We start from the raw sequence: 19,151 nt of genomic DNA, 5'->3' as shown, positions 1-19,151 counted from the left end.
TTAACAAAAATTACAAAGAAGGGAATCATGTTGATCGTGTTACTTTTCTGAACGTTAAGGCATTAACACACAAATTAACCGTGAAAAAAAAACAAGTTAAGCGGTTCTAACCTTGACATTTGATTTGATTTTGATTTGATTTATCCAACTGTATTGAAACGGGCGGATTTGGAGAACGCCAGCGCCTGAGAGCTGGTTTCCAATAGTTACCACAGCCACAAAATTGGATATGTGGTAAAAATTCTAGAAAACTAAAATTAAGTTTTTGATCTCAATTTAAGGTTAGTGTTAGGCTTAAGTTTAGCAGTGTAGTTGAGGTTAGGGTTAGGTTTAAAATCACATTTTAAGAAGATAAATTGTGAAAATAGGCAGGGTTTATTACTTTGTGACTGTGGTAACTACTGACGACAATAGGCTCTCTACATCATATCCTGTCGGGTTTCTTCCTCCGTGCACGTCCGGAAGGTGGGGTTTTGTGTTGTAGCGGACAGTTAGTCATTCTGTGTTAAGTCAGTGGTACTTAGCAGCCCTATGCCTCGGTATGCACCATTAACGCGCTTATCAAGATAGCAGCAAGAAAGGGGAGAGGCCTGCTTTGGTAAGCTTTCATAAATATCTCATATATATATATATATATATTACAGAATATTTATTTAGACATAGGCTTTGGCCGTTACTTCTCTGTGCTTACAGTGTGAGAGGGAAGGAAGGAAGATCTGCCTAGATTGAAATCTGCAAATATTTTTGATTTACGGACTATATAATACATGTCCGTATTTGTGACTGCTCTTTGAAACGAAAATACAATGATTAAAAATAGTGGTAGGGCCTTTCCCAGTTGCACTGATCCAACTGAAAGCACACTCCTCGAGGCAGGCGGTAACGGATATGTGGCACGAGTATAATAGACGTCATTTGGAGACAGTCAGTATGTCCTTGTATTTTGATACATTGTTGCAGTCGGCGGTATTATGGACTAAAGCGAACAATATTGCTATCATTTTGCTCTTGTAACAAGGCCTAAACAACGATCATTGATGGGTAGGCTACTCTATCACTGCAATATTTTCTTATGTTTATTTTTTGGTCTGGTAGTCAGCTGTTTTAATAACCTCAACTAACAAATCATATTAATCATAGTCTACAAATGTTATGTTGATTGAAGCTTTCCCAGTGACGCTCTCAGTGGCCAATACAGCCTTCATCCTGTAGAGGTCACTGATATTTTTTCCTTTAAATAGCCTACGGTAACAGATGCAGTAGGCCTATTAACTCGGCTATACATTAGATACAGTAACAGTTAGGCAATTCTTCCTCTGATGACTTCCCCAGATAGAATGTTTCATTCATCTCTCCTAGGGTCTACCATGGATGATTTTAACGGACCATGCTGTAGGTAAACACTGTTAACATTTATTTAGGAATACTCTGACTGCATCTACCCGAGAATCTGTAGAAGTGGACACTTCACAGCTTGTTCCTTATTTGCCTTATGCACGTAAACACTGTGCTGCCGACATGGTTTGTATCATGCATACATTGATTTTACGCATGTCTAATGAGGTGGACACTCCCAAGGTAGCTCACACGCTTGTGTGTTTCGTGAAATCTGACCAGTCAGCAAAACTCTATTTTGCTCATCTTGTCTGTACGTTAGGACACACCTAATAATTATGGCTTAGTATCTTGGCTCTCTGAAAAGGAATGATGTGTACTGCCTGGTCAAAATATGTCACCAAGCCAACAGAGCAAGGCTACTTAGGCCCTTTAAGTAATGGCATTTTAATTTGGTACTGAAACCGATGCAGAGTATTTATGGTCCCAATGGTTAATTATGTTAGCAATCATCTTAACAACATGTCATGTAAACTTTAGGAAGTTTAGAAATGACTTCAATATTGCTTTTTTGTTGTGTTTTGATCAGTTCTTTTGTGGCTGGCTGTTACTGTTGTTGTTAGGGTTGGGTGTAACCTTTACATGTGCCTTTATCACATGACATGACAGTCTGAGGGACCGTATGGTGTGGAACATCACACCAGGGTGTGAGAGGGGCAGGCACGCACACACACACACACACACACACACACACACACACACACACATACACACTGTGATATGGTAATATAAGACACTGAGCTGTGTAGTAGGAACATTCCATATGAAGCTCTCTGTGGCTCAAAGTGGAGAAAGTCCTAGTTTAATTTGGTCCCTGAAGGAATACAGCCTAGAAAAGACCCAGCCATTTTTACTAGGTTATATGTTCCTCTGTTCTCTCATGTGCTCTCTCTCTCTCTCTCTCTCTCTCTCTCTCTCTCTCTCTCTCTCTCTCTCTCTCTCTCTCTCTCTCTCTCTCTCTCTCTCTCTCTCTCTCTCTCATTCATATATATATATATATATATATATATATATATTTCTATATATATATATATATATATATATTTCTATATATATATATTTCTATATATATATCTTGCTTGTCAAAATATCTTGCCTGTCAGCAATCAAGTTTTCAAGATATGTAACTTTTAAAATACAGAAATCCTCCCCATGTGATGCGTTTTGCTGACACTATTGCATTTTCTTGTGGTGATTCGAGGAACTCTCAATTTTTTGAGAAATTGGATCCCTGCCTTTCAGCTAGCTGATCCATTTTTGGTTTCAGGGTTGATATTCGGTGCAGTGGAATCAGAGAAGGTAACCCGAAATGGTCCTGTGATAATTGTTTGTGTTTCTGCTGGTCAGAGGGAGCAGGCGCTCTGCGCCAAATGAATGGGGACGGGATGTGACTTGTTTTCCACTCAAGAAAAGGGCGCCATTTAAAGGAGTGATTACTGGGGTAGTGGTAAATGTGAAAGCGGACCAACTGAAGGGGAAGATTCCCTGTGTTTGTGATGCTCGTCGTTTGGTGCGACGCAGACAGGGTGTTGTGAGTGGTGAAACAGAAGAGTCAATGTCTGTTCTTTTGAGTTTTGATGTTGGTTCTTTGCCTGACAAAGGGATGTTAGGCTATTTCACCTATCCTGTACGAGCTTTTGTGCCGAACACATTGTTGTTACAGGTGTCAAGCTTATGTGGATGTGACAGCAGTCTGTAGGACGAAGGTTCCTAGATGTGAAAAGATAAATAATAATACATCAATATTGATCACAAGTAAAAGGGAGTTATACTCCAGTCTAGTTGGTGGTGGTAATGCAACATTTAGTTTATCGGATGCCAACCACTGTTAAACCTCATCGAAGAAGAAGAAGATCTTAAGTTTGAACACACAGTTTTGTAGCTTCAATGAGGCTAACAGAGATGTACGAGTTCCTCAAGAGCCTATGCAAATCTCAAATATGGAATATTTACCACTATTACTGTATGTTATCAGCAATATTAAAATTATATTAGAATATGTAATATGCATAAATATTCAAGGAACATTTTTAGTTAGCAGTGTGCAAACTTAACATGATGAACGGGAATTGGATTAATGCTAATGGGTGAACAAAAATAACTACCTCAAAGCCACGCCTCCAATAAGCCACACTGCAAATATGATAGGCTGCCACTTCTACAATATATTATTAAAAAGGTAAAACATTTAATCCCTCCAATCACAAAAAGGTTCCGGTATGAATCTTTACACAGGGGTTCCTCAAATACCTTTTTCAGAGGGGTTCCTTGAGGAACCTTCTCAACTGGAAAGGTTCCGCTGGTGTGGAAACCCAAAAGGTTCTTATAGGCACCTCCTTTGGGCTCCCGAGTAACGCAGTGGTCTAAGACACTGCATCTCAGTGCAAGAGGTGTCACTGCAGTACCTGGTTCAAATCCAGGCTGCATCACATCCGACTGTGATTGGGAGTCCCATAGGGTGGCACACAATTGGCCCAGCGTTGTCCAGGTTTGGCCGGGGTAGGCTGTCATTGTAAATAAGAATGTGTTCTTAATTGACTTGCCTAGAAAAAAAATTATACTAATAATAGTGTAGGAAATAATCATTACAAAATCAAGGAAATGAATGAAATGAAGTGTATCTGGCTAGATATTGCATATGGCCTGAATGTAACATTCAATGATTTTGCCAATTGTACGCTCCCTCAAAACTTGAGACATCTGTGGCATTGTGTTGTGTGACAAAATTGCACATTTTAGTGGCCTTTTATTGTCCCCAGCAGAAGGTGCACCTGTGTAATGATCATGTTTAATCAGCAACTTGATATGCCACACCTGTCAGGTGGATGGATTATCTTGGAGAAATGCTCACTAACTGGGATGTAAACAAATTTGTGCACAACATTTGAGAGAAATAATATTTTTATGCATATGGAACATTTCTGGGATCTTTTATTTCAGCTCATGAAACATGGGATCATATGTTGCGTTTTAAATTTTTGTTCAGTATATTCGTACAGCTGGTGTCGTCTTGTGCTTTCCCTTCCTTGTGTTCTCTAGGTTTCAGAAAGCACCCAAAATAAGGTTGCATTCTGAGCATTCATCTGTCTTTGAAGGCGGAGTATAGAGGCTGCACTATTAGATCCTCATTTAGGTCCTCTTAACAAGATGACACATATTTTTACAGCAGGTGTCGTGTCTAGTCTTTATTCACATCTTTTGGTGTAACTTCAGACAACCAGTCTGACAAGGCATTCACATTCTCATAGCTGGAGTGTTCGTGCTAGGTTTGTTTGTCCCTACCTGAATAAACAGTTAAAGGATTATGAATGTCTTATGACAAGGATTGTGAATTGGTAATTTTACCTTTATTCAACTAGGGAAGTCAGTTAATAACAAATTCTTATTTTCAATGGCGGCCAGTACGACAGATTTGTACCTTGTCAGCTCGGAGATTTGAACTTGCAACCTTTCGGTTACTAGTCCAACACTCTAACCACTAGGCTACCCTGCCGTAATGGCCTTGGGCATGGCATGGTTGTCAGAAAGGAATAACTTTTTCAGAAGAGAAACTGTCAAGAATTCGGACTTGACATTCTGCTGCTGTTCTATCTCAGAGAAGCTGCTTTATTTCGCTGACTGCTTGTGAAGGACTGGCTGCATCTCTGTTTTTAAGAAGTGGAGAAAGGTACTGAGAATGGGACTCAACTGGCCCTGAATTCCTTCTCTCCCCCGGACCCCAAGGCACTAACTCAGTTACTGGATGTTTATTTTCACTGTCTCCGAGCTACTCGAGGCTCTTTAGTTTAGAATGTTACTTTCTAATGTAATCCCTATGGTTACTTTCTGTTAAAGCAGAAAGAATATGAGGACTATTATCTGATATACAAGTAGCAGGAGAGCCAAAACGATAGGTTTCCTCCAGGGTGCTTTATTTCCAGTTTAACCTAACCACGGTTCAGTTAGCTCCGATTCGAGACCAGGAACCTCATGGTAAGCCATCTAAGGTCCTAGAGGCCTGTTTTCTAAAAAGTCATTCAGAATGTAATGTCATCTGATTTAGAAGACCATCTGCTAATGGTCTTGGCATTGAAGGTTGGGTTATACTGGCACCGATGTACAGGTATTTTATGACATCTTGGGATGAGCTCCATTTTTCAGAGACTGATTCAGAAAGAGACCAATCATTACGCCATCTACTGCTCTGGTGGGAGGGAATGCTGTATATTCTCTCTGCAGGAGTGTCAGCTCCTAGTGACCTGGTGATTAATGCCCTGTTGGCTGCCCCTTGTGCCTACTGGAGAGATAGGGGTCCTGTGGTTACCATCTACACCTGGGTGCCAGTAATATTTGAAATTCAAAATACATTAGCTGTGCTCGATTGGACTTGAGCTTGGCAAAATGTAACCAGACCCCGCCCGCCTGGTACTCCAGGTAGACTAAAGCAAACACTCAGTGTTTTTAATGATTTAAAATATAAATTGACCCCAGGTCTGGGTCTTAGTTGGTACTAGAGGTTGACCGATTATGATTTTTCAACACTGAAACCGATTATAGCAGGACCAAAAAAAGCTGATACCGATTAATCGGACAATTTAATTTTTGTATTTATTTATTTGTAACAATGACAATTACAACAATACTGAATTAATACTTTTATTTTAACTTGATATAACACATCAATAAAATCAATTTAGCCTCAAATAAATAATGATGTTCAATTTGGTTTAAATGATGCAAAACCAAAGAGTTGGAGAAGAAAGTAAAAGTGCAATATGTGCCATGTAAGAAAGCTAACATTTAAGTTCCTTGCTCAGAACATGAGAACATATGAAAGCTGGTGGTTCCTTTTAACATGAGTCTTCAATATTCCCAGGTAAAAAGTTTTAGGTTGTAGTTATTATGGGAATTATAGGACTATTTCTCTATACCATTTGTATTTCATATACCTTTGACTATTGGATGTTCTTATAGGCACTTTAGGATTGCCAGTGTAACAGTATAGCTTCCATACCTCTCCTCGCTCCTACCTGGGCTCGAACCAGGAACACAACGACAACAGCCACCCTCGAAGCATCGTTACCCATGCAGAGCAAGGGGAACAACTACTCCAAGTCTCAGAGCGAGTGACGTTTGAAACGCTATTAGTGCGCACCCCGCTAACTCGCTAGCCATTTCACATCACATCGTTACACCAGCCTAATCTCGGGAGTTGATAGGCTTGAAGTCATAAACAGCAGAGCTTCTGGCAAAATGCACGAAAGTGCTGTTTGAATGAATGCTTATGAGCCTGCTGGTGCCTACCATCGCTCAGTCAGACTGCTCTATCAAATCATAGACTTAGTTATAACATAATAACACACAGAAATGCGAGCCTTAGGTCATTAATATGGTAGAATCCGGAAACTATCATCTCGAAAACAAGAGGTTTATTCTTTCAGTGAAATACGGAACCGTTCCATATTTTATCTAATGGGTGGCATCCATCAGTCTAAATATTCCTGTTACATTGTATTGCACAACTTTCAATGTTATGTCATAATTACGTAAAATTCTGGCAAATTAGTTCACAATGAGCCAGGCGGCCCAGAACGGTTGCATATACCCTGACTGCGTGCAATGAACGCAAGAGAAGTGACACAATTTCACCTGGTTAATATTGCCTGATAACCTGGATTTCTTTTAAATACGCAGGTTTAAAAATATATACTTCTGTGTATTGATTTTAAGAAAGGCATTGGTGTTCATGGTTAGGTACACGTTGGAGCAACGACAGTCCTTTTTCGCGAATGCGCACTGCATCGATTATATGCAACGCAGGACACGCTAGATACACTAGTAATATCATCAACCATGTGTAGTTATAACTAGTGATTATGATTGATTACGTTTAATGCTAGCTAGCAACTTACCTGGGCTTCTTACTGCATTCGCGTAACAGGCATGCTCCTCTTGAGACAGGTGGTTAGAACATTGGACTAGTTAACAGAAAGGTTGCAAGATTGAATCCCTGAGCTGACAAGGTAAAAATCTGTCGTTCTGCCCCTGAACAAGGCAGTTAACCCACTGTTCCTAGGCCGTCATTGAAAATAAGAATGTGTTCTTAACTGACTTGCCTAGTTAAATAAAGATTAAATAAAGGTGTACATTTTTTTTTTTAAATCGTCGTCCAAAATTACAGATTTCCGATTGTTATGAAAACTTGAAATCGGCCATTCCGATTAATCAGTCGACCTCTAATACATATTATGTCTCTCTCTCTCTCATTTTCTTTCTTTCCTTCCTTCCATGTAGATCTCTCTGACTGAAGCTGGGGATGTATTCACAAAATGCTTGTTTTCTTACTGCTTGTCCCAGCAAGCCCTAGGAGGTGGCTGGTCCCCCTGAGCCAGTGCTCCTAACACAGAACGTTAGGTCTAAGCATAGGCTCACTACCATAGGAACAGGCTTCAACAAGAATCAGTCGTGTCCTCCTTAGGCCTAAATGGTATGGAATCCAATGTTTGGAGTCTGTGTTGAACCTTTTTGTGATTATTTTCATTTTATCACCAAGCAAAATAACTAGTAGGTCGGTGCAGATCCATCGTTGTGAAACAAGGCTATCTGTAGCTCTACCATGCTACATTGTAATTTCTCAATGAAATAACAATGTCCCATGGTCTCATAGCCTAGGCCCACCTTTACATTTTAGTCATTTAGCAGATGCTGTTATCCAAAGTGACATACAGTAGTGAGTGCATACATTTCCATACTGGTCCACCATGGTAATTGAACCCACAACCATTCCATTCCTCTGTCCTCTGCCATCAGTCTGTCCCTGACTGTGTGCTTTGTTGAGGTAGGCCTCAATCACATTTGTATGTTAGACTGTCTCTCTTTGTGCCTGCTTTGTATGGTAGTGTCTCTGTGCCTGCCTGTGCTCTATTGAGGTAGTTGGCCTGAATCCCATTTGACTGACTCTGGCTGTGTATCAATGTCTCTCTGCCTGCTTGTGCCGGGGGATGGTGCTTGAGTGCCTCTCAGGCTGATTACAGTACATGCCACTGCAGATGTGTGACATTCTCCCGGTCATGTTGAGCGCCAGCAGCCCCTCTCTCTATCATGGAAATGGAACTGTGGTTTATGGTGCCAGAGCTGCACTAGCAGCGTGTTATAAAGCAGTAGTGGGAGACAGACAGACAGACAGACAGACAGGCAGACAGACAGACAGACAGGCAGGCAGACAGACAGACAGGCAGACAGACAGACAGGCAGGCAGGCAGGCAGGCAGGCAGGCAGGCAGGCAGGGAGAGAGAGAGAGCGCGCCACGGGTCTGGAGTCTGCTCAGTGCTATGAGAGCCCAGACAGAGAGACAGGGGTCTGGAGTCTGCTCATTGCTATGGGAGTCCAGACAGAGAGACAGGGGTCTGGAGTCTGCTCATTGCTATGGGAGTCCAGACAGAGAGACAGGGGTCTGGAGTTTGATCAGTGCTATGAGAGCCCCAGCTGTGTCAGTGGGATGTGGGGCTGACATGTCTGTTTCCATCACCATTGCTCTCACTGGGATGGTTTGATTTCAAGCCACTATGGCCACATAGCATCTGAGTGAGTGGGATGTGTGGGATAGATTGGAGTGTCACAATCAGATGTGGTCAGAGAGAGAACTGGCATTCAGAAAAGGATGCTTCCCCTGTAGATCTTGTAGCACCATAAGGAAATATAACGTTGTATGTCCTCAGACTTCTAGGACCTATGAGATAGTCATGTATAACTTACACTACTAACGGAATTATTTATATGTTAAAGTATTCTTGTAATAAGATTTAATATTGGGAAAAACATCCAGCGCCTTGAACGTACGTCTTGGAGAGCATAAATTCACTTTTAGATGTCAAGATATCACCCTTTGCCAGTTGCAAGACAATTTTTTAGAACAAAATCATTCTATTAATGAATTGCCCTGCGTCAGGATCGAAAAAGTTCAACCACCACGTAGAGGAGGTGACTATAACAAATTATATAACAAATTACTCCAAAGAGAAGCCATGTGGATATACACTACCATTCAAAAGAAAGAAAAGCACATGTTTTTTGTCCATTTTTAAAATAACATCAAGTTGATCAGAAATACAGTATAGACATTGCTAATATTGTAAATGACTATTGTAGCTGAAAACGGCAGATTTTTTTATGGAATATCTACATAGGCGTACAGAGGCCCATTATCAGCAACCATCACTCCTATGTTCCAATGGCACGTTGTGTTGGCTAATCCAAGTTTCTAATTTTAAAAAGCTAATTGATCATTAGAAAACCCATTTGCAATAATGTTAGCACAGCTGAAAACTGTTGTCTTGATTAAAGAAGCAATACAACTGTGTCACGGCCGTTGAAAGAACTGGACCAAGGTGCAGCGTGGTGAGCGTACATATTCCTTAATTTCATATGACGCCGACAAAAACAATAAACAATCCAAAAACCAACCGTGAAGCTTAAGGTTAGTGCCAACAAACAAAGACAACATCCCACACAGAAAGGAGGGAAAAGGGCTACATAAGTATGGTTCCCAATCAGAGACAACGATAGACAGCTCTCCCTGAATGAAAACATAGAAACACAAAATCATAGAAAACAAAACCTAGAATGCCCACCCCAAATCACACCCTGACCAAACCAAATAGAGACATGAAAAGGATCTTTAAGGTCAGGGCGTGACAAACCGGCCTTCTTTAGACTAGTTGAGTGTCTGGAGCCTCTGCATTTGTGGGTTCGATTACAGGCTCAAAATGGCCAGAAACAAATAACATTCTTCTGAAACTCGTCAGTCTATTCTTGTTCTGAGAAATGAAGGCTATTCCATGCGAGAAATTGCCAAGAAACTGAAGATCTCGTACAACGCTGTGAAGTATTCCCTTCACAGAACAGTGCAAACTGTCTAACCAGAATAGAAAGAGGGGAGGCCCCGGTGCACAACTGAGCAAGAGGACAATTACATTAGTGTCTAGTTTGAGGAACAGACGCCTCACAAGTCCTCAACTGGCAGCTTCATTAAATAGTACCCTCAAAACACCAGTCTCAATGTCAACAGTGAAGAGGCGACTCCTGGATGCTGGCCTTCTAGGTATAGTTGCAAAGAAAAAGCCATATCTCAGACTGGCCAATAAAAATAAAAGATTGTTAAAAGAACACAGACATTGGACACAGGAACTCTGCTTAAAAGGCCAGCATCCTGGAGTCGTCTCTTCACTGTTGACGTTGAGACTGTATTTTTTATTTTTTTTGAATTTTACATTTTCTCCCCGATTTCGTGGTATCCAATTGTTGTAGTAGCTACTATCTTGTCTCATCGCTACAACTCCCGTACGGGCTCGGGATAGACGAAGGTTGAAAGTCATGCGTCCTGCGATACACAACCCAACCAAGCCGCACTGCTTCTTAACACAGCACACATCCAACCCGGAAGCCAGCCGCACCAATGCGCCGGAGGAAACACCGTGCACCTGGCCACCTTGGTTAGCGCACACTGCACCCAGCCCGCCACAGGAGTCGCTGGTGCGCGATGAGACAAGGACACCCCTACCGACCAAGCCCTCCCTAACCCGGGCGACGCTAGGCCAATTGTGCATCGCCCCACGGACCTCCTGGTCGCGGCCGGTTACGACAGAGCCTGGGCGCGAACCCAGGGACTCTGATGGCACAGCTGGCGCTGCAGTACAGCGCCCTTAACCACCCAATACTGTTTTTTTGCAGGTACTATTCAATTAATAAACTTCTCCCCAATTTCGTGGTATCCAATCGGTAGTTACAGTCTTGTCTCATCGCTGCAACTTCCTTATGGACTCGGGAGAGGCGAAGGCCGAGAGCCGTGCGTCCTCCGAAACACGATCTAGCCAAGCCGCACTGCTTCTTGACACAATGCCCACTTAACCCGGAAGCCAGCCGCACCAATGTGTCGGAGGAAACACTGTACACCTGCCGACCGTGTCAACGTGCACTGCGCCCGGCCCGCCACAGGAGTCACTAGTGCGCGATGGGACAAGGACATCCCTGCTGACCCAACCCTCCCCTAACCCGGACGATGCTTGGCCAATTTTGCGCCGCCCCATGGGTCTCCTGGTCAGAGCCTGGACTCAAACTCAGAATCGCTAGTGGCACAGCTAGCATTGCGATGCATTGCCTTAGACCCTTGTGCCACTCGGGATGCCCCTGTGACCCCAAACCTTTGACCGGTAGTGTATAAATTAAATTCTGTATCTCCACAGTGTTTAACCTCTTGATCCTACTTGAGACGCAGACGTCTCATCTAGACACCTGGAAATGCAAATGCGCTACGCTAAATGCTAAATGTACTCGTTAAAACTCAAACGTTCATTAAAACACACATGCAGGGTATTGAATTAAAGCTACACTCGTTGTGAATCTAGCCAACAAGTCAGATTTTTAAAATGCTTTTCGGCAAAAGCATGAGAAGCTATTATCTGATAGCATGCAACACCCCAATATACCTGAAGGGGACGTAAACAAAATAATTAGCGTAGCCGGCGCTACACAAAACGCAGAAATAAAATATAAAACATTCATTACCTTTGATGATATTCTTTGTTGGCACTCCTATATGTTCCATAAACATCACAATTGGGTCTTTTTCCCGATTAAATCCGTCCATGTATGCCCAAAATATCCATTTGTATAGCCTGTCTGGTTCAGGAAAAAAGCTCTCTTCCAACACGCAACGTCATTTTTTAAAATTATATAAGTTGCCTATATTCTTTGACAAAACACTTCAACCTACTTTTGTAACCCAACTTTAGGTATTTGTAAACGTTAATAAGCGATCAAATTGATCACTGGGCGATCTGTATTCAATAGCAGCTACTCAAGAAAACGATGTCCTTTTTCTCTCTTCCAAAATCGATTGCTGTATGCTGGACGGAATGAAGGATCTATTTGTCATTACACAAAGGATTTTTGTCAATGAAAATGACGTTTTTGGCTACATCGTGTGGAAGTTGTAGGAACTGCAAGCTCCCTGCTATATATTTTTGCTTGCCATAAACAACCCAGAGACTGGCGGATTAATACTTTTCTGTGGTTTTTGTGACCAGGTTTTTCTGGGGATTTCGCTTTCTGTTCACGTTCTGTTATAGTCACAGACATTATTTAACCAGTTTTAGAAACTTCAGAGTGTTTTCTATCCACACATACTAATCATATGCATATACTATATTCCTGGCATGAGTAGCAGGACGCTGAAATGTTGCGCGATTTTTAACAGAATGTTCGAAAAAGGAGGGGGTAGACTGAAGAGATTTCACCTCCTTCCTATAAGCCACGTTTAGATTGTTATACAAGAACACTGTCCATATTAGATTTAACATATTGTTTATGAGTTGGCCCCACATATTTCTGAACGTCTTCTCCCACCACAAAGGACAGCAATTCACATGAATTGATGTGATGTATTTAGGAGAGCGGACACCTGGGGCGATTGATTTGCTCCCATATCCTATAATTCTATCTTTTTGTTACTAATTTGTATACAGGTAGACCAGAGGGGCCGAGTCCCTGATTTGCAGATGAGTGGCAACCCTGATTAGATGCATTTTCTGCCCATCTGTTATTCTTTAAAAATGCTGTTTTGAATTAAAGAAAATTGTACTTACACACTGAAGGCTGTAAAGCCAAAATGTCTGTGTACGCTATCCTCAATACAGTAAAAAATGTAAAACATTGATTAATTAAGCTTTATGCAGCATTTGAGTGCGAACCCATTACACCTCTTCGTTTGTCAGATGTGATTGTTGCCATCACTCTGATTTCTTTGGTTTGTGTGTTGGATTGGGCCAACAGATTGGGCCTACAGATTAGTCCTACAACTGTTAGCAGATTAGAGCCATGACTGAGTGTTGGCCTCATGAGAACACTCAGGATGCAGTTTCTTTGTTGGAAATCATGGAGAGGGAGCTGTAAATGTGTACAAGAGCTCAAGAAATGTATCCTGGGTCTCTATTGAAAGGAAAGAGAGAGTGCTAATTGAATACATCCAGACGGACGTCAGTATTTGACTATTCATTTTTGGAGAATAAAAATTGTAGGCCTATTTTAACAATGAAAAATATTTCTCAATTCAATTGATACTTGTGGAATTTTTACCTACAAGGATATACCAATTCTTAATTTAATTAAACAAACTTTTGATGTAGTTTTTATAACGGTGCGTGGAGCTACTGCTGTGCATTAAGCCCTATTGTTTATTCCCCAGTTCAAATAGCAATTACAAAATCAGTTCTATCATAGAGGAAATCAGACTTTTCTTTTGCTGTTACTGTTGGCCAAATGACCAGAGAAAAGCAAGCAGCGTGTCCGATGTTTACCTCTGCCATGTGGATTTGTGTCATTCTGATTAGCCAAGAGTTTAAGCTCATTTTTTTTTTGTTGGGGGAAATCTGGAAAAAAAAGTCCTATTATTCGAATGATAAAATCATTTCAAGTGCCCATCCCTACTTGGGAGTATGAGTGTGTGGCAGTGTGGGACAGTATTTTGGGATTGGGTGGGGGTGAGTGTTCGGGAATGTAGGAGGGTGTTAGTCATTGGGAGGTTCCTTGTATCCCCTCTATTAGTAACTCCCTTAATCATTTCCAGATGACTCAGATGAGCCATTTCTCTAATACTGGCCCCCAGCTGAAAGACTACTCCACTCTGATGTCATCACATGGTGTTTTTGCTCTATATATTCCAGAACTTTGTGCATTTACTATATCTTCCTCTAAGACAGGGGTGGGTAATTCCAGTCCTTGAGGGCCTGATTGGTGTCACAGTTTTACCTCAGCCCCAGCTAACACACGTGACTCTAATAATCACCTAATCATGATCTTTAGTTTAGAATGCAGTTTGATGAATCAGCTGTGTTTGCTAGGGATGGAGAAAAAGTGTGACACCAATCAGGCCCTGGAGGACTGGAGTTGCCCACCGCTGCTCTAAGACATATATGTGCAAGTGTGTTAGATCAGCCCTTATCTATTCCCTCAATTTAAATACGAGGGAAGGCACTTCACAAGTGAATTTATGAATGAAGTGAATTAGGGGGGTTAAGAATTCCTTAAAAGTGAATCTACTATTAAGCGACTAGGGTGGTTGGCTCAGGCTTGAAAGAGAGACAGAGTTCAGCATCCTGCTGCCAAAATTAGTCAGAGTCCTTTGTGTGTCCCTCTGCTGGGGATGGTTAGTATGCATTGTGGGGTGTCGGGCGGCTGAGATTGGGGAGCTGCCTTATATCACAAACTAGCTACAGAATCTGTATTTTAACTGAATGAACCTTACGTACTGTTTCAAACATGATCTTTAAAGAAAGTAAACGTTGACAAATGTGCAATTAAAGTAAAACCCGTTTCTCTCCTACATTATTAATACCTACTCCATGATCATAACCAAGGGATGTATCCCAATAATAGTTTATCTTCTCCTTAGGACTGACCCCATTTAGTCCACTGGTCGATTTGTTTGGTCGACCAGAATTTTGCATGAAAGCGGAAAAAAAATGTCATGCTCTGATCCTGTCGAAACGTCATAAAAATAGTTGTGCGAAAATAGTTGTGTTTGTCTGTCCGGAACTCACTGATGCAGGAAACTATGAGGTCCAAGAATATTTTACATAATGTTGTAAGTTAGCTAGCATGAGCAGGCTGGACCAAGTTAATAGCTGAAACAATGTTTCAAGTTCCTTGCAGACAGACCATGCATAGCCAATGTGATTTAAAGGATATATATTTTTATCAGGATATTTTCTACCTGTGGGCTGCAATGTATTTATTTGTTGGCTTTATGTAGGCTATATTTACATATTGGCAATGGCAATAGAAGTTACTTTTAGATTTGTATCATTTTCATTTAGATATAATTTTTATTAACCACATGACATTGAGATATGAAGACTATTATAAATTAAACTTAACTTCCATGAAAATATACATTTGAAAATCTTGTCACTCCAAATGGAAAAAAATGTTACCAACCTACTGTGTAACCTACTACCGTTAACTTCAGGAGCTTAACAAGGCTAGCAGCAGAGGGCAGTGGGGAGGAGTGTCACAGGTTTTTTTCTTCTGGTTAGGCTATATGATCTCTGGCTCCCTCTTTTTAGTCATTTGTATTCATTTTTAATGAAGAAAACATGGTGTCTATATTTAGAAAAATACTCATTTTCAAATTCCAATGCTCTCGGTCTACCAATATTTTTCTTTATTGGGGGAGAGCCCTACTTCTCCTGATGTGTGCACTAATCCACTACTTCATACAAATCTAAAAACATGGACATTTCCACCATATTTCTTATACCAGTCATTCCCATTCAAATCAGGGAAGTGTACACTTTGGAAGGAAGGGGAGATAATTGGGGAAAAAGCCAGAGTCTCTCTGTACAGGGTGATGCTTAGGTAACACATGGAATCCCCTTTACCCTAAACACCTGCCTTGTGAATTCAACTGTAGTCCACTTTGACTACAATCAATGCAACACTAGTCCATAAGCTATCTACGATACTTATTGTAGAGAAAGACTAGAAGGGAACTTCCTGCTTGTACCATTCACTGTGTTGAAATAGGACAAAAGAGAACAAGAAACTCTCTCATCAGTGAGGTATCATGGTTGACAGTCCTGTGCCCCTAGTGCATGGTATACTGAACAGGTGATGAGGAACCGGCTAGTCCTGGTACTGTTCTGCAATGATGTGAGCTCACCCAGAGCAAATGCATACTGTAGCTTGGAGTGAGAGTCAGGGTTTTCAGAAAGGGAAGAGAGGCCTCCTAGCTGGGGGATGTTTTCTGGGCCTGTAATTGCCCACTAGATTTTTCAGGAAGTCCCCAACTGGCCTCTGAGGTGAAGGCAGGGAGAGTCATCTGGTTTCCTGTAGATTCCTTACTCATATCTAGAACAGAAATCTCTCTCTCTCATATTTATATAACTGGAATCTAGCCAGCCAACTGCATTCTGAACACTTTACCAGAGCTGATGTTGAAATCGAACAGCAGTTACAGTATGCTAACAAACTGGTCCCATCACGGCTCATGTTCTGAAACTCAGCAGGTTTTATAGCTTCAACTCATTTTTATGTTAAAGGAAGGAAGGACGGACTGACCCAAAATGTGTTGACGACATCATAGCCTCACATTAATATGTATCACCATTTTATATAGGGCTTTATTTTTCGGCTGGCGTGGAGCCAGCACAATTGTCAAATGCATGCTAGTTGGCAATTTCGACCTGCTAAAGCTGATGTTGTGCCAAAAATCTCCCCCTGACAGAATTCCCCCACCCCCTATCGTGTGAACGCGCACACACTCAATTCTTCATTGCTGCGACTTGCTTGCTAGTTGAGCTTTATGGTCACGTTAGGCTGCGTTTAATTTTATTTTTTTATGTCTGTTTGATCGCAGGGGAGGCACTAGTAATGTCTGCAGTTTTCGGTTTGGCTATTTGTTTCAAGTGTATTAGGCTATAAATAAATCTCTTTACCAAAATTCGTCATCTCTCAATCAATCAATCACATTTATTTATAAAGTCCTTCTTACATCAGCTGATGTCACAAAGTGCTGTACAGAAACCCAGCCTAAAACCCCAAACAGCAAGCAATGTAGGTGTAGAAGCACGGTGGGTAGGAAATACTCCCTAGAAAGGCCAAAACCTAGGAAGAAACCTAGAGAGGAACCAGGCTATGTGGGGTGGCCAGTCCTCTTCTGGCTGTGCCGGGTGGAGATTATAACAGAACATGACCAAGATGTTCAAATGTTTATAGAAGACCAACAGGGTCAAATAATAATAATCACAGTGGTTATAGAGGGTGGCACACACCAGTAGTGTGTGCCACAGAAAGTATTTGACTCTAGCCACAAAATTAAGGAAATTAGAAGGGGGGGGGGGATTTCGGCAAGACCCCCCCCCCTCCAATTTCCTTAATTTTGTGGCTATATTCAAATACTCTCTATACAACATACAGTGCCTTGCGAAAGTATTCGGCCCCCTTGAACTTTGCGACCTTTTGCCACATTTCAGGCTTCAAACATAAAGATATAAAACTGTATTTTTTTGTGAAGAATCAACAACAAGTGGGACACAATCATGAAGTGGAACGACATTTATTGGATATTTCAAACTTTTTTAACAAATCAAAAACTGAAAAATTGGGCGTGCAAAATTATTCAGCCCCCTTAAGTTAATACTTTGTAGCGCCACCTTTTGCTGCGATTACAGCTGTAAGTCGCTTGGGGTATGTCTCTATCAGTTTTGCACATCAAGAGACTGACATTATTTGCCATTCCTCCTTGCAAAACAGCTCGAGCTCAGTGAGGTTGGATGGAGAGCATTTGTGAACAGCAGTTTTCAGTTCTTTCCACAGATTCTCGATTGGATTCAGGTCTGGACTTTGACTTGGCCATTCTAACACCTGGATATGTTTACTTTTGAACCATTCCATTGTAGATTTTGCTTTATGTTTTGGATCATTGTCTTGTTGGAAGACAAATCTCCGTCCCAGTCTCAGGTCTTTTGCAGACTCCATCAGGTTTTCTTCCAGAATGGTCCTGTATTTGGCTCCATCCATCTTCCCATCAATTTTAACCATCTTCCCTGTCCCTGCTGAAGAAAAGCAGGCCCAAACCATGATGCTGCCACCATCATGTTTGACAGTGGGGATGGTGTGTTCAGCTGTGTTTGCTTTTACGCCAAACATAACGTTTTGCATTGTTGCCAAAAAGTTCAATTTTGGTTTCATCTGACCAGAGCACCTTCTTCCACATGTTTGGTGTGTCTCCCAGGTGGCTTGTGGCAAACTTTAAGACACCTTTTATGGATATCTTTAAGAAACACAATATGTCTGTCAGGGAATCCTATTCTGATATGTCAGATGAAGAGTTAGACCAAAAGTCAGAGCCATTAAGGCATAGATACCCCATGCAAGATTTAGAATGGTCAAAGGAAGTATCCAAGCCATGGGCCATTGTGTACAATGGCGAGAGTTAGGGAGTCTCTGCAGCGTGTAGATGGTGCAGGTATCATTGCCAGAATGATCCAGCTTCGTTGCATTGCTCGGCAATGATGCTCTGTTCCTGCTCTTCATCAACTAGTAATACATAAATAATGAAGCAGGTTAATCGGTTAAACATTTCACTTTGAATTCCAATGCTTTTTTTTCAAGATACAACATTGTCATCTTTGGCGGTTATTATTTTGTATGCATATTGCATATTTCCCATCACCTAATGAACAACCACAATACCAGTCTGGTGTTAAGCGTAGGCTAACTCTTGTATAGATGTTCTATCTGGACTCTGCGGCCAATAACAAAGCAGCAACTGCTTTTGGATACTTTATGGATGGAGTCGGCAGCAATCGATGGCCTTCAAGGTAAATATTGCTATAGTAGAATGAAAAAAATAATTACTTGTATTATGTATATTGTAACATCTTGTGAGGAGTTACTTTCTGGATAAAAACCCTTGACATCTTCCTCATCAAACCTCGTAAGATTGCTTTCTGTGTTGTATTGACGTATCCTGAAAATGACATCTGCTGCTTTAGATCGAACTGTCATATCTCAGTTATTGTTTTCATATCTACAAAAAATAAGCTATTTTCTTTACTTTCATAGTGTGAGCTGATCAAGGGGTCAAAAATGTAGATATTGCCAGATGTTCACTGTCCGAGGAACAGGCTATGGAAGCTTTATTGCTGCCAAAAGTGTCCATAACCAGAGGTGATTAAACTGTTCTGTGTTCTTCTCTCTTCCTCTCTGCCTGTCTTGTT

At 41.3% G+C, this 19,151-nt stretch overlaps 1 protein-coding gene across 2 annotated transcripts in view; it reads left to right on the top strand.

The window, feature by feature from the left end:
- Positions 1 to 412: 412 nt before the first annotated feature.
- The window catches only part of LOC110501794 (ras-related protein Ral-B), a 36,000-nt gene continuing 17,261 nt past the window's right edge, over positions 413 to 19,151 (top strand). The window contains exons 1-2 of one of the 2 annotated variants that reach the window (XM_090216052.1): positions 455 to 598; positions 1,360 to 1,396. The gene's annotated coding sequence lies outside the window, so the exon portion shown is untranslated. Of the gene's footprint in view, positions 599 to 1,359; positions 1,397 to 19,151 lie in introns of both variants that reach the window. The other variant, XM_021579628.3, reaches the window with a different exon arrangement.

This window comes from Oncorhynchus mykiss, chromosome 22 (assembly GCF_057628025.1).
Source record: "Oncorhynchus mykiss isolate SJ-2025 chromosome 22, ASM5762802v1, whole genome shotgun sequence".
NCBI lineage: Eukaryota > Metazoa > Chordata > Actinopteri > Salmoniformes > Salmonidae > Oncorhynchus > Oncorhynchus mykiss.
Note: the sequence above shows the minus strand (reverse complement) of the source record. Positions and strands in the feature narration are given on the sequence as shown.